This window comes from Nelumbo nucifera, chromosome 3 (genome assembly GCF_055504915.1).
Source record: "Nelumbo nucifera cultivar China Antique chromosome 3, China Antique-T2T, whole genome shotgun sequence".
NCBI classification, from domain to species: domain Eukaryota; kingdom Viridiplantae; phylum Streptophyta; class Magnoliopsida; order Proteales; family Nelumbonaceae; genus Nelumbo; species Nelumbo nucifera.
Window position 1 is genome coordinate 47,965,379 of NC_142651.1, and position 17,537 is coordinate 47,982,915.

The window sequence follows — 17,537 nt, forward strand, 5'->3', positions numbered from 1 at the left end:
TATGGCCTTATGAGCCAAGAACAAGATGAGATTCGTTGATGGTTCTATAACCAAGCCAGCATCAACAAACCCTCTACTTCCATCTTGAATTCGGGTGAATAACATGGTATTGTCGTGGATCTTGAATTCGTTGCACAAAGACCTTTCCCCAACGTCTTATATGCTAAATCTCCATCTGCTGTCCGGAAGGATCTTCGGGAACGCTTCTCCGTCCGCAACGGACCTCGAATCTATCAGCTCCAGCGTGCCAATGCTACACATCACCAATATTCTCTGTTTGTTGCCACTTACTACAATGCACCAAAATGCTACTGGGATGGGCTTACAACTCTCACACCGATCCCGATCTGTTCCTATGCATCCTCTAAAGATTTCAGTACTTACCAACAACAATCACATTTCATGCAGTTCCTCATGGGCCTCAACGAATCATATGCTCATGTGCGCTCTCAGATTCTATTTATGGACCCTCTGCCTAGTGTTGGTAAGGCTTACTCTTTTGTCCTTCAAGATGAATCCCACAAGCTTATTCATGCCCAATCCAGTGCCATTGATGTCGCTGCTCTCCAAGGATCTAATGCCACAATTGACCCAATGCATCTTACTGCTACTACCTCTGCAGAATGACCTCCAAACAACAAGCCTCGCTCTAAGGATCGTTGTACATACTGCAACATTATTGGTCATACAAGGGATGTCTGCTACAAATTACATGGTTGCCCTCCAAACCACAAGGGCAGTCGTCGTTCTAATTCCTCACGACCCAAGCAGTCTGCGCCAGAATCCAGTGACAGTAATCAACCATCCACACCTCAGTTAACTATGGAGCAGTACAACCAGCTTCTCAAATTGCTCAAAGACACGAAGCCCCTTTCTCTTGCTGCCAAATTCGCAAGTAACCATTTGAATCTTTTGTCATTCGGGTCAGACGCATCTTGGGTCATTGACACTAGGGCTACGAACCACATGGTCTCAAACCCCACCCTCATTCATAACACTCACCCACCTACTACCTCTTCCTACATTACTTTACTTAATGGGACCTCCACTCCCATCTCCCTCATTGGGACCACACCCCTAAATAATCACATAACTCTCACCAATGTTTTTCATGTTCCTTCCTTTAAGTTTAATAACCTAGGATCGTCCACTCCTCAAATTCTTCTCCAAACCAATCCAACGTGGGATCGTCCATGAATACAGTTGTTTTTCTATCTCTCAACAAAATGGTGTTATTGAATGCAAACACAGACATCTCCTAAATGTTGCACGTGCTTTACTATTTCAAGCTCATCTTCCCCTTGCCTTTTGGGGTGAATGCGTCCTAATTGCTGCCTACTTAATAAACTCAACACCCACTCCACCATTAGGAGGCCAAACTCCACATGAGCTTCTTTTCGGTACCGCACAGAATTAGACCCATCTCCGTGTTTTTGGATGCTTGTGCTTCACTTTTACTACCCACCTTGTCTTTAATAAATTTGATGCTCATGCACACAATGTATTTTCATTGGATACCCCAAGGGACAAAAGGCCTACAAACTCTTTGACCTCCAATCCCACACCATTTTTACCAGCTGCGATGTCATCTTCCATGAAGATGTCTTTGCCTTCTCCTCTTATACAGGCACATCTCCCACACCGCTCCCTTCACCTGTTCCCAATGCCACAACAACCTCAATGGTGCCCCCTGACCCACCTGAATGCCCTCACTCATCCGAACCTCTCCTCGATGACATACCACCACCCTTTCCTCCCTCAACAACCATTTGTGACACCCCGGCTCCTCGATGCTCTCAGAGGCAACGCTCCGCACCTTCCTATTTGAAGGATCACTGCTGCTCCACTGATCAACACCCCTCTCCGTCACCATCCTTGTCACAAGGTACACTTCTCTCCTACCACCGTATATCACCATCTCACATGGCATTTCTCACCTCACTCTCACCACACTAAACCTATTTCATATTCCCAAGCTGTCAATGACCCTAATTGGTGTGATGCCATGGTTACAGAAATCCGTGCCTTGCAAGACAATGGTACATGGACTCTCACTGATTTTCTAGTGGCAATAAAGCAATTAGTTGTAAATGGGTTTACAAAATAAAATACAAGTCAGATGGCACCATCGAACGCTACAAGGCTTGTTTGGTTGCCAAGGGCTTCACCCAAGTTGAGGGATTGGACTTTACCGACACATTTGCACCAGTTGCTAAAATGGGTACTGTTTGCTGCTTGTTATTGCAGCCATTAAGAATTGGTGCTTATTTCAACTTGATGTACGTAATGTATTTCTTCATGGTGACCTCGACGAAGAAGTTTATATGCAACTCCCTCCTGGCTTCAGCAGATAGGGGGAGCGCACGGTTTGCTGACTTCACAAGTCCCTCTATGGTTTAAAACAAGCTTCTCGAAACTGGTTTTCAAAGTTCTTTAATGCACTCCTTGCAGTCGGCTTCTCTTGGTCCAAAGTGTTAGACAGTGTATGCCCTTAGCTCCAATCAGATTGATGTACTTATTGTCATTTATTATAAATGAATAAACTACATAATTGATTCATGTTATTATGGTATGTTTCTGTGTAATACCCTTAAACTGGACACTTATGAGACTCGTGTTAGTTTAGAATCTTCACAGTCATTGGATAGATTTGGGGAGATTTATTCTACTGAGGCTGACATTGATGTGTCACCTAGTTGGTTGGGGTGGCTTGTCTCAGCTGCCAAGGTGAGATCTGAGGTACATGCAGTGTAGATTTTTTTGAAACCCTGAACCGGACCAAATTCCAGTATTGCCCTGGACCGTGGAGATAGATGGGCAAAACTGGAATGTTACACCTAACCCCTAGACTCCATTATGGTATTGTAGTAGGTGTCGGATTGGGCTGTCTTTGATATGCCAATCAGTGAGATCCTTAGAGGGGGTCAAAACCTAGGTATGTTGGGACAGTCCGAGAATTCATTTGAGTGGGTGATCATAGTGATAGGATCAACCCCTTTGTCGGATAAAGTGAATGATCGGGGAATGCACTCTCTTTGATGGAAACCTAAACTGTCGGCAGTTGATTAACGTTGAAATTTGTTTTTTGTAAAATATATTTATATAGATATATATATCTGCAAAAGGTTTTAATTTCCGGGATTCATGTGAGTAGAGAGTGCAGCACTGTACCTTGCAGCCGAGGGAGAGGTCCTCTCTTGTCGGGCAGTGTTTGATCATTATGGGCTGAGAGGTTAAGTGTAAGACCATTGCGGGTAATACCTGACGGACTAATCTTGCATCTGTCCACAGTTCTTGGGTTTTCATAAAGTGACTAGATCCAAAAACCATTTAGTGTAAATGTTGGGCCCATTAAGAGCCCATGGTGATGAACTCAGGGGTTCATTGTCTCTTATAGTGAATTCAGCCAGGCCTTGTAACAAAGGCTGAGTTGAACCCATGTGGCTGATGTGTAGATCAATGTTAGGGTCTCACGCCATACAAAGAGAGCCAATTGGGCAGCAAGTTAAAGAATAAGTGAGCACATAAGCTTAATGGGCCTAAAACCCAATTCGAAATGGGCTTAAGTTAGTTAATTAAAAGGAGCAAGATCTGATTTATAATCTGATTAGGATTAGCTAAAAGATAAGATAAGTCTTATCCATTTAAGAGTCCAGATCCAAATATTAGACTTGGATCAAGAAACTCTCTCCTAATTAGATTAGAAGGCTGATCCAAAGAAGACTATAAATAGGGTGCGAATTCCTCAGTTTTATACACATCAATTTACAGAGTTCTCTCATGTTCTTTCCATCCCTACCCAGTTCGATCTCCACTTGTGGATCTGATAAAGAAAGGTTCTTGATATTGTTTTTTGGCTGAAGAAACAATCTGAAGTCATGCTCACCAACCCTTGTTTCATTCTTGTTGAAGAATTTCAGTTCTTACTGAAGAGTCGTCCTGTTGATCCTGCTTCCCCACACAATGTGTCATCTTCAGTGGAGGCGGGTTTTGCTATTCTCTTTGGGCGTGAACACCTTCATTGGGAGTTATTGCTAGTTCGTATCAGGTATATTCCTCTCCTCCCTTTTGGTTTCAGATTTGGTCCGGTTTTGGATTTAAGAACGAACCTTGAAAATGCAAATTTATAAATTAGGGAATGTGATTCTTGGATGGGAGAAAAGAAATTTTTGAAATTTTACCCAACCTTCCTGCAGGGTTCGGCCATCCATATGATGGATCTCCCATCCCTTCACAAAGCTAATTAGACACTCTTCACAAAGGGCTCTGCTTCATCCTTCACTGCTGTCCTAGTTTATGTTGATGATATCATCAGATAACCACAAAGCAATGATTCCAATGCCATTGCATATCTCAAAGATTTTTTGCATTCTCAATTTCACATCAAGACCTTGGGTCATTGAAATACTTTTTGGGTCTTGAGGTTGCTCAAAATTCTTTAAGCATTTTTTTGTCTCAGCGCAAATATACGCTTGATATATTATCTGATGTTGGGTACTCAGATTGTCGACCTTTTGAATTTCCCATGGTGTAAAACATAAGATTACACGAAAACATGGGCACACCACTTGCTAATCCTTCTATTTTGCAGTATCTCACTATTACTCAACTAGATTTGGTTTACTCTATTAATTCCCTTAGTCAGTTCATGAATGCTCCACATGAGCTACATTGGAATGTTGCCTTATGTATTTTGCGTTATATCAAGTTCACTGTCGGACATGGTATTTTCCTCAGTTCTAGTGGCCCTCTTACTCTTAATACATATTATGATTCAGATTGGGGAGGTTGTTCATCTACTAGACGGTTTGTTACCAGTTACTGCATCTTTCTTGGCCACAACCCCATCTCTTGGAAGTCCAAGAAACAATCCACTGTTGCACGCTCTTCTGCTGAATCCGAATACCATACCATGGCTACGACATCATGCAAAATATAATGGCTTTTCTTTCTCCTTCGCGACCTTGGCCTTTCTTAAAGTTAGTGGTTCTTCATTGTGACAATTAGGCGGCCTTGCACATTGCTAACAATCCTGTATTTTATGAGTGCACTAAACACATCGAAATAGACTGTCATTTCATATGGAAACGGATACTATGTGGCTTATTTCGTCATCAGTACATTTCTTCCTCTCAGTAAATTGCTAATATATTCACCAAACCCTTGGGATAAGAGGCTTTTCATCACTTTCAATCCAAGTTGGTTTGTACCATCTACTCCCCAACTTGAGGGGGAGTATTACCGATTATTAGACACCTGTGATAGACTTCATGATAAAGTCCATCGCATGATCCCTACACGTGATGAACTTTATCATGATCTAATCGTTTCCTTATCTTGATAGACTCTATTTGATAGAGTTTTGTTGTAACCTAAACTAATCTCTTAACCTTGAGTGTTGTACACAATCTCAAACTCTAATAGTTGTATTGTACTCGATCTTTATCTGGTTATCTATAAATAAATCAAGGTTCGATCAAATCATCATTGAACCATTCACCCAAACTCTCTATTATTTGAGTTATCTATATTCACTTAGATCGATTTGAGTTTTCAAGGTATGCCACTACTAGAAAAAGTATCTAAAGAAGTAGCTATAAATGTCTCTAAAAAGAAATAACTATATTGCCACTAAAAAAATAAGATGAATAATTCAAGTAGCTATCTCCAAAGCCTAGCCTCTACATGTTATGGAGACACTTGATTGATAATTGGAAGTACATCTAATAAGTGCTTTCCAAAAATGAGATATTAAGAAACATGTGGCTGCCTTAAAATACTAATGTTAATGAACATTGATAGAGACAATTAGAGTGCCTCAAAAAATTCATTTTCAAAGGTAGTTTACAATGATATTAATTAAATTTGAAGAAATTTTCTCTGCGTCTAAAAGTAATTTTAAATTGCATAAGTTTTCTTATTTAAACTTTGAATCAGTACTTATAGTTATTAAAAGTATCTGTCAACACAAAATTTGTGCATAAATTTGGAGAACAAAAAAATGTAGACAAATTCATAGAAATTTAATGTTCTTTTTGTAGAAAATGTAAGTGGGATACAAACTCTTTTATATTTTCTTTGGCAAAGAAAATCATCTGATTCTCTTGTCTTGGACAAAATCCAAAATCGCTATAATAACTCGTAATTATGAGAAGCAAGCAACAACTGGCAAATTTTTTCCTCACGATCAATCAACGATTGGGACATGAATGAAATACCCTTACTTGGAAAAGAATTTTCTTTTGGATGTGGCAACTCTCTGGAAGCTTCCTTGGCTGTAAGAATTTGGACAAAGGATTTTTTTTTTGTAGTAAATTGACAATGGCCTTTTGACTGCAAGAACTTGAAGGTCGGAATTCCCCCAGTTGATATGGTACAGAGTTGTAGTAATTTTCGAAGCTTGAAATGTTGAAGAAACAGAATCCTCGTCTTTTTTTTCTACAACAAGAAAACCCAAAAAAGTTTAGGAGCCAAAGGGGGGGAGCCAAAGGAAGAAAAGCGAAGAATGCTTCATCTTGTTTTTTCCCCTATTTATAAAGGTTCACCATTAGATGATGAAGTGGTCTAAAAGATTTGAATTGATTTGAATCCACCAATCATAGTTTCAATTCAATTAATCACCATTTAATGTTGATTAAAATGGAGCCCACTAAATTGTCATGTCGGTAATCACTTTATGATCCCGTTTAAATGCAAATTAAGAGAATGAGTTAGATTTGTCTCCCACTTATTTAAAGCCAAGTGCCACTTGGCAAAAGAGGTTGGGCCCATGCAACTCTTAGCTTATTTGGATGACCATTTAGTTGATCAATCAAGTCCCCCTTGTGTGCTGATTTCCTTTTAAATGGGATTAATTATATCCCAATCTAAGATTTAGCCAGAATGTCCATCGAGTGACAGATTTAAATTTAGACTTTTTTCCCTTTTTTCATAAGATCATTGCACCACAAATTTGAAACTTAAGCCCATGTAGGAATGTTTCCTTGGGATAATGGGCCAATACATTGGGTCCCACCTTAACTCTTTCTTAATCGGTTCAACAATTTCTTCTAGTTGATATGCCTATTTTCTTTTCCTTTTTTTATCAACAAATGCCCCCAAGTCGGTGGTTGTCATTATAATTAGCAATGCCACTACCGACTTGCCTTGAATGTGGATTATTATATTCTAAAAACATGGAAGGGAGAGATTCACTTTCTATTTGTATTTATTTATTTATATTTTTTTACAACTACCCTTTTTGGAATTTGGAGGGACTTTATATTAAGTAGTGGTGTTGTTGCACCCTGCTTTGAGCGCAACTTCCGACTTCTGTTTTTTTTAATGTTTGAGCTTTGAATCTCTTCTCTCACTAGGCATCCTCCTTTTAGTTGCATTGTAGACTGACACTATCCTTTGCCATAACAGCCACATATTTGAGAGATCAGGTATTGTTTTTGCTATTCTCTTATCTTGCTGGACAAAAGTGATGACATCAACTCATGCAACGACTATCAAGCAAAACTACTTCTTCCCTTCGTTTTTTTCTTCTTTCTTTGAGAGTTACTTTAATATTAAAATTGATGGGAGTGCCCGTACACAGTTACTGGTTTATTTTTGGGAAAATGACTGATCAATACTTTAGCCCCACACTACAGAGGGGATGAATCCTAATTGTGGGTTGATGTCAAATCCGTGAGCAGAATACTGTTTATAAGGGGGCTATTAATAGACTATGGGGCTGTAATTTCAGAATTCTGCATTGGGCTGCAGAACACTTATCCCTTTATTTTTTTGTTTTAGAGAATCCATGCATAAATGGTCACTGTTATGCCTCCGACGAGGGCTGGTTCTTGCTTGCCATAGGACTGAAATGCCTAACACATGGTTGAGTGTGTAACCAAAGACTTCAGGGTAAATGTATCTCACCAATCAAAGAAAACCCTTGCTGGGTTTGTCTCTTCCAACTTTTTTCTTTTAAAAGCTAAGGCTATGGATATCAAACTCTCCATGCGGGCAGGTCCTTGCTTATGTCGGGACTCGGGACCATAATGCTTAAACTCGTAGCAAGTTATGTATTTGGAGACTTTTTGGTGGGCGGATTTAACAATCCACGGGTCTCTCGTTTATTTTTGGAAAACGTATTCACCATTAGGGTAGGTCCTTGCCTGCGTCAGATTGTTATGTGGTATGCTAGGCTGCTTTGTGACGAGAGGCATTCTCTTTGAGATGCTACCACCTCTCTCCCTTAATCTCTTTCTTTTTTGTAATTATGCTTTTAACTATAATGATTAACTTATCCTTCTCTCCCTCCCTCTCCTTTTTTTTTTTGACTTGTCTAGAAAGCTCACCCATAATATTTGCTTCAGCCATGGAGAAGAAATGCCTTGTCGAACCTGTATCATGGGTTGAAGAACACCCAAATCCAAAATATTAGCGATCCCGTCTTTGTTTTCTAGAAGGGAATTTTTCTTTAATTGTTTTTGAACCCATGATGGGCCCATTTTCTAAAACTCAGCCAAAGGAATCAAGCACTCCCACTGTTAATGTGCAAAGCGGGCTCCAAACAATTCAAGAGGGTGCTATGTTTTTCAGGGAGGGGGATTCCCCAAGTACTTTCTAAGCATGCAGTGTGCTTATTTTGCATTTTGACATCACCCATCATAACTCCATGCATTAACTAGTCCTGACCCTGACTGTTGCACAAAAGATTGTTGACAACCTAACTCGATGGGTTCTAACTTGAGTCCCCATGGTCAGTCTCGTTGGATGAGTGGTTTTTGGGAAAGGGGTCATGTTATACTCCGGGAATATTGTTCAAAGCTAGAGATGACAAGGATTTATTCCTCTATTTTAGCATCTACTTATGATTATGATAGACCCACTGGGATGTATCATTCCCTATGTGAATCTTGGTGTAGGGACACCAACACTTTTATCATAGAGGTAGGTGAGGTTGGGATATCTTTGTGGGGCCTAAAACAGATTATTGAACTCCCCATTTTGGTGAATTCTATGAAGAAATTAATCTGTCTATCGAGGAGCTAACAGGGGTTGATAAAAAATACAATAGGTACCTTCCAAAGAGTTGCGAGTATCTCTATAAATCCTATTCTCAGTTGATGAAGGAGGCACTGCTTAAGCGACGAGGTAGTGCTACCAAGGCAAGTCAAGAGCTAGGGAAACATAACAATGAAAAGGTAAGCCGAAATGAATGGCTTGAGTTTTGGTTTATGGGATTAGAAAGGGTTCCTGAACCTCCCTCTCGTTAGAAATTGAATCGCCTTTTGGATTCACGGTGTAACCAAGATCAGTCCAACCTTCCCTTACCTTTGAGTGAGCTAGAGGATTGTAGCCATCTACGTAGAATGAAGGATGAGAATACAACTTTTCAATTCTTAGCTTTTGAGTGTGATCCTACTATTGAAAGAGAAACATTCCTGGCCACCACCTATTTATCACTTATGTCATTTTCTCCTTCCCGCATGTAGCAAGCATTCGATCCGATCCATAGTGTTTAAAGCAGCTTCAAAGATGACTCAAGGTGTTCATTATAGTCTTGCCCCACCCGTACTAGCCTCCATTTATTAAGGCCTCTCATTGATTTATCTTTCTTGTCAGCGGTTAGGGCAACATGTACATTTCTTTTTGGATTATTTCTTATATGCATGGGCTGGCCTATATTTTAAGAAAGTTTATCATAGGTTTGACACCCAACAATCTGTTCCTATGACTACCCTCCATGGCACTGGTAATGCATTTATGCGTTTAGAGCACCCTGATAATGAAGCTCATCATAGGGTTAGGGCTTGTCAAGATTTTCACTAGCAATTGGATGTTAGTGTCCCTTCATTTGCAAACAATAGGAAAAGGCATGACATAAATCTTCCTTTTGAAGAATTAGAGTTTTTGATCAGCACACGTCTGGGCTTCCTATCTTGGCGGAGAAATTCAATGATAGAATTCAAATTGTATGGTCCACATTGATTTGCTCGCCAATGTAGATTTTATCAAACGACACCTGGATCCCCCAACCATTAGCAAGTCAAGATTGAAGCAGTTGATGCCTATCATTGTTGGAGGTCTCTCTTGAGAAAGGACACTAGGTTTAAGTTCATTGTACCACCGCGTCTTTGGGACCCTCACGTTCAACCACAACAACCTATTTAGGCTAGTAGTATAGTGAAGTTTTTTCGGTTCTACGACAAATCAAGATTGAAGTTCTTGCTAGTAGTGAGACAAACTTTTACCATGCTTACATCACCAAGGCTCAAGAGGACAAGCTCATTATGAGAAATGCTCGTGATAAAAGGGTGAAGATAGGGGAAGAGGCAAAAGTGGATGTTGCTCAATTAAGGATGAATGTTGTTCCACCTTTTGCCCCTTTGAAGCACCAACAACCTAAGAAGGATGATCATGTTGAATCAGAAGGCAAAGTAGAGGTTGGTAATCACCAAGTGGAGACAAGCATGCAGCATGATTCCTTTGCTTCTACCAATGATGAGGATGTCAGCAAGATCATGTATTCTGCATTGGAACAATATTTGACAAACTTCATTCAATCAATGTTCAAGGAGCCTCATGGTATGATGGGGACCTAGGTTGACCAAAGGCTACCAATAGTTTCTCAAGTCATGAAGAAACGATTCCATATGGACCCTATGCCTTTTGAGAGATGGGTTGAAGCTTTTCTAAAGTACATTGATGATTACCTAGCCCATCACTAAGTTGTCGAAGGGGGAATTTCCCTTTAAGAAAATACTTTTAGGATGGAATTGGTTGCCAAAAGTATTGTGGACCAGTTAGTGATCCAGACCGAGATTCAGGCAAAATTGAGTGAGGCTGGTATACCCAAGTAGAGAACCTCAAGAAACGTCGATGTGAGCTACTAGAAGAGTTGACCTATCTAGAGGATGGATTGAAAGAGTTGGAATCTACCTTGCACGATTTGCAGAGTTGAGGAGCAAACTCCATCGTTGATTTGTCTACAATTAAGTTAAAGGAATAAGAACTCAAAGAAATGACCATGATCCCTACAGAGAAGTTTGAGGCTTGTAGAGTCCTTCAAGAGAAACTTAACATGAAGACTTCAGACCTTGGAGTGTTTGACTGGATTACCTTTGATTGCCTAGAGTAGGCTTGGATAGTATATTGAATCTTTGCAAACTTTTGTACTAGACATTTAAGAGATAACTCGATGTTTTATTAGTCTATTTTCTTTTGAATAATCTATTATGTTCTTGCAATATAGGATTTTTATTCATTAATTTCTTTATCCCTCTTTTTCTTATGATTTAGTCGTCCATAGTTTATACTCATGCGGGCCAAGAGTAATACATAAATGTTTTTTTTATTTACCTATTCACAACTTATACTCGTGCGGGCTAAGAGAAATATTTTATTTTGCGACTGTACCTTTAAAGGTTGCCTACATACCCCTTAGAGGAATCAAGTCATGATGTAGTTCATAAAGTAGTTTGGTACTTGTGATTTTGGGCTTTGTAGACAATTTAGGCACTTACCTAGGAGTGCTTAGTGGATAATTTAGGCTCGTGTTTGGAAGCGGTACCATAAATCTTCATAGATTTTACCTTTTTCAGGTATTTTCCATTGATAGGTCTCAGTCATAGTTTATCACGGGTAATAAGTAGTAAGCATCGTTGTTGTAGGCTTCTTGGACCACATGTGAGCCATCCCAATTGGGGTCAAATTTTGTTCTGGAGCGATGTGACAAAATTATTGGTCTGTGTATTGCAAGTACTAAATCTCCCTTTTGGAACGAGTGAGGTTTGACCCTTTTATTAAAAGCTTGAGCCATTCGGGCTTGCTAGCATTCCAAGTGTTGTGCCTCTAACCATTTTTCATCTAGAGCATTGAACTCTACAAGAATAAGCTGTGCATTCTCATTGTCTATAAGCCCTTCTTGGATTGCTATATGTAATGAGGGAATTTGCACCTCAAGTGGGAGCACTGCTTCGACCCCATAAACTAGTGAATAAGGGGTTGCCTGTGTGGCTGTACAATAGGAAGTATGATAGGCCCATAATACCCTACCCAAATGCTCATGCCAATCCCTTTTGCTTTTGGAAACCACTTCTCCAATAATTTACATAGAGTTTTATTAAAGGCCTCAACCAAGCCATTTGTGGCTGCATTGTACATACTGGAGCACCTTTGTTTAATACCAAATTTCTCACAAAATTGGTCCATTAAATGGTTGCTAAATGGCTTCCCATTATCAGTCACAATGTAGCGTGGAACGCCATAGAGGTAGACAATGTAATTTCTAATGAACTCCACGATTGTTTCCTTCTTGACTTCTTTGAGTGCTATGGCTTCCACCCACTATGAAAAATAGTCAGTCCTAGCAAGAATATAAAGATGCCCCTTAGATGAATTTGGGGGCAGACCAACGACATCTAATCCCCAAGCATCGAAGGGCCAAAAAGCAATCGTGGGGTGCAAAAGCCCAGGTGGTTGCGAAATAAAGTCACTGTGAAAGTGGCATGCCTAGCAATGTTTTGCATATTCCATCGAGTCTTTTTCCATGGTTGGCTAATAATAACCTATTCTTTTGATCCAGTCATAAAATTTTGGCCCCGATTGGTGAGCTCCACAGATGCCTGCATGGGTAGCTTCTAGTGTAATCGGTATCTCATCTTCACCCGAGCATCTTAAAAGGAGATCATTAAAAGATCTTGGATACAGCTTATCATTTAGATAGACGAATCGAGGTGCTCATCTTCGTACCTATGTTCAAAGTTTTGGATTTTTTGGAAGCTTCCCATCTTGTAGGTAATCAATCATAGGCGGCCTCCAATCCTCACCTTCACTAAGAGACACTAAGATGGCATTACTTTCATTTTCTTCTTCATCGGTGGTAACCGAAGGTAGGACCCAACTATTGCAAATGGACACAGATACCGAGTCTCTTTCGGACAGTAAGAGTACTATAATAAGATTAGCTAGAGCATTTGTTTGCTTGTTCTCACTTCTGGGTATATGCTCAATGCTTATGTAATAGAAGTGTTTCTTGAGCTCAGTCGCATAGCAAAAGTATGGGACCAGGTCCAACTTACACACATCATATTCCCCTAAGAGTTGGTTTATGGCCAATTTTGAATCTCCGTACACAACTAGGTATCGGATTTCCATGTATAAATCCATATTTAACCCAATAATTAAGGTCTAATATTCTGCTACATTGTTTGTTCATAAACATGTCAAGGTGAAAGAGAAAGGCAATACCTCCCGTTGTGGGGAGACAAACACCACACTTGCTCCAACACCATCCTATTGAGCAGCACCATCAAAGAACAACTCCCAAGGAAATGAAAGCTCAATGGAGAAGACTTCTTCAACTGGGAGGTTTTTAGATAATTCCTTATTTGCTAGGATAGGGTGATCAGCTAGAAAATCAACTAATGCTTGACCCTTAATTGACTTTTGTGGGATGTATTCAATTTTAAACTCAGACAATAATAAAGCCCACTTGGCTAGCCTACTAGAAAATTCTGGCTTAGACATGATATACTTTAGTGGGTCAGTTCACAAGATCAAGTGGATTGTATGTGCTAGCATGTAATGGCGCAATGTTTTTGTTGAAAAGATTAGAGCGAGACATGCATTTTCAATTGGGGAATAATTTAGTTCTATCCACACTAATGTTTAACTCAAATAATACAGAGCATTTTTCTTGCCTTGTTCATTTACTTGAGTGAGTAAAGCACCTAATGATTGCTCTTGGGTGGCGATGTAGAGAATTAGAGGTTGTCCTAGGATTAGATCTGCCAAAACTAGAGGCTTAAGAAGATATTTTTTATGCTTTTGAGAGCATTCCCACATGCCTCATCCCAGACAAAGGGCACCCCCTTCTTCATTAATCTACCGAATGGAATACATCTTCCTGCCAAATTAGAAATAAACCTCCAAATATAGGTGACGCGACCTTAAAGACTTTTTAGTTCTCGTAGGTTCCTAGGTTCAAGCATATTTTGAATGACATCAATTTTAGATTAGTCAATTTCAATGTTGTGATAACGTACAATGAATCGAAGAAACTTCCTAGATGTCACTTTGAAAGCACACTTTAGGGGATTCATCTTTAACCGATACTGCCTTAACTTACTAAAGATTCTAGGTAAGTCACTTAAATGGTCAGTTCTCTTCCTTGACTTCACGACCAAATCATTAACATAACACTCCATAGTGTTGTGGTCATAAAAAATCTTTTGCATGGAATGTTGGTAAGTCATGCTAGATTTTTTCAACCCAAAGGGCATGACTTTATAATAATAAATCCCCTCAGGGGTACGAAATGTAGTGGGTTCTTCATCTTCAGGGGCTACCGTAATTTGGTTGTACCCCGATGAGCCATCCATAAAGGATAATGCTTCATATCCAATGGTAGCATCAACCAACAGCTTAGTAATGGGTAAAAGGAAAATTGTCTTTTGGATAAACATTGTTAAGGTCCCGAAAATCGACACTTTTATTTTCCCATTTTTCTTTCTTATCGAGACAATATTGGATATCCATATAGGATATTTCACCTTCGAAATAAATCTATCCTTAATGAGCTTATTAACCTTAACTTTAATAAGTGGTATAAGTTTTGGATGGAACTGACGTTGTTCTTGTTTCACAGGATGAGCACCGTGTTTGACTGAAAGGTGATGAACTGCTACCTTAGGGTCTAGTCCTATCATCTCCTTATAACTCCAAGCACACACATCTTTGAACTCTTTAAGTACCTCAAAATAATGAGACTTCTCTTCGGGGCTTAAGAGTGAACTAACATAAATAGGTTAGGGATTCTCTTCTTGTCGAAGATTTAGCCTTTTCAACTCATCTATAGTTGCATGCCCCCCTTCCTCATAAGCAAACAGTGCTTGTTTGACTTCAAAATAAGAGGATGAGGAGTCATCATCTGTGTGTTGCTTCACTATCACATGGTTGCAAGAGTCATTTTCTTCCTCTTTGGATTTCTCTTCTTCTCCATGAGAAGTTGAGGCTTGGTTTGTGAATACCACTATTCGTTGCTTAATTGTTAGGGCATCGCCAAAGGTTATTTCCAATGATGCCTGACACTTCATGCGCGAAGGGATAAAACTAAGAGGTTCCTCTCTCCCTTTCACTACCTCTAGATCATTCTTCTTCCTTGGAATTTTATCTTAATTTCCCCAATTGTTTGAACACTGAGGTATGAGGGTTTGGTGCTCCTATTTTGTCAAATGATGATACTCGCTCGCTTGTTGACGGGCTTCTTGGGTTTTTCCTCTAAAAATTCAACAATAATATGATGAGTGTTGGCTTTCTTTTGCAAAATGACTTTTTAGTGTGAATCCTAACCTAGTTCTTGTCTGGGGCATGGTGTGTCCATTTTCAAGAAGTTTACATTAAGTCTTTGTCAATGATGTCGCACGCTCATTGTGAGCGTCGGAAAAACTGAGCTCACTTTGCCACTTGGGTTGGAAATAGAGTCGCCACCCATTAGTTTAAGAAATGGAGGTGATGGGACCTCCGAGAGTGATTTTCAAAATGTTTTGTGTTAATAGTGACTCCAAAGCCCAAGGCACCCGTCCAACGGTGGGGCCCACACGGTAATACAAGAATTATGTCAAAGATAACACATGAAACAAGAATTCTACCTACAAATGCGATGAGCTTAACAATTATTTAATTCAGATTCAAGAAAATAAATAAAATAGTAGTTAACCTATCACTACCTAAACAAGTAAATTCGAGATGAGCATTGGATTGAAGACTAAAACATATCAACCTAAGAAGAATCTAATATGAGACTAAGAACAAAGACATTGATGAAATCAGCTACAACACAAAGATTGACTACAGGAAAAATATTCAAGGAAAAAGAGAATGAATAAACATAGAGAAACTAAGAGTTCAAAAAAAAATACTGCTAAACTAATACGATTTATTAACCAATTTACTACTGAACTAAACTCAAAATCTAATTTTCGCAAGGGAGGAAGGAGCAACAAAGTTCAGATCAGATTGGGTTGAATACAAGAGGTCTACGCGGTTGAATTCGATGGAACCCACTCCATCGACCTCCTCCACAACCTCAAATCCTCCCTGTAAAGAAAAATAAAAGAGAGCAAGTCTACCTGAGTGGTGTCTTAGCCGACTACTAGATGCGTTTTCACCTTCAGAGTACTGGAAGACCGGGAATAACCTCTGCAATTCGCCTGACCCGAACTCACGAACACTGTAGAATGCCCAGATCGAATGGCGATGTTTAGCTTGATGCAAACTGATGAACGAACCGACCTCTCTAAGCTAGACGATTGTTGAGATTGACTTGGGTTAAATGCGATAAGTTAGTAGTCTAATGGTTGAGGTGTGAGTGTGGGTCAATCGGGGCAATCGGATAGGTATCGGGTAGGTTTAACGGTGGATTTGAGGACTCTTGGGGTGAAATTTGGGTTTTCTAGGTCTTTGGGTGTTTTGAAGAGGTCGGATGGGTCTGATCGGGTGTTTGGGATGAATTGGAGGCTTAGGAGGCAGACCGAGCTAAAATCGGGTGCTAACACTCATCAGTAACTTCACCCATTTTCTTTGGTTCCCCTTTCACACATCCAGCATTCTCAAAAAGTTTACATACTTTAGGATCGAACCATCCCTCTAGACATTTCTCGACCTGGATCGATTTACTTTCACATCATCATGATGCCATCCCCATTGCAAACCCCCTAAGAAGTGAACAAATGGTTTTAGAGTTCTCCAATGTGGGCATTGGGAGGACCAAGGTGTCTTTTAAAACCTCTAGATTTTTCTCCAAAATTATAGAACCAATATTGTTATGAGAAACTGCAAGTGGAGGCTGCCCCTCTTTTCTACGAGATTTTGATACATAAATAAAGTACCGGAGTTACCTTTTCTAGGGCACCACTGGATTGATCTCCTTTTTCCTTTACCACTAGTGTAGGGAAGGCCTTTAGGTATGGTTGACGTAAGTTAACGCCTTTAGGAATCACAACTTTATTAGATGAGAGAATAGAGACTAGTAATGCTTATGAATTCCCTTCGGCTTCTGGATAGAACTTAGCATTTGCAAAATATGATTCAACACTTGTGAATGGCTTATCTTCTACAATGACACACTTTTGGATGCCATCTTGGTAGTACTTAAAGCATTGATGAGGGAATAGAGACTGGTAATGCTTCTGAATTCCGCTCGGCCTCCGGATAGAACTTAGCATTTGCAAAATATGATTCAACACTTGTGAATGGCTTATCTTCTGCAATGACACACTTTTGGATGCCATCTTGGTAATACTTAAAGCATTGATGAGGGAATAGAAACTGGTAATGCTTCTGAATTCCCCTCGGCCTCCGGATAGAACTTAGCATTTGCAAAATATGATTCAACACTTGTGAATGGCTTATCTTCTGCAATGACACACTTTTGGATGCCATCTTGGTAGTACTTAAAGCATTGATGTAATATAGAAGGAACCACCCCTATCTCATGTAGCCAAGGGCATCCAAGGAGTAAGTGGTATGAGTTTCTAGCATCAATGACATGAAAAAAT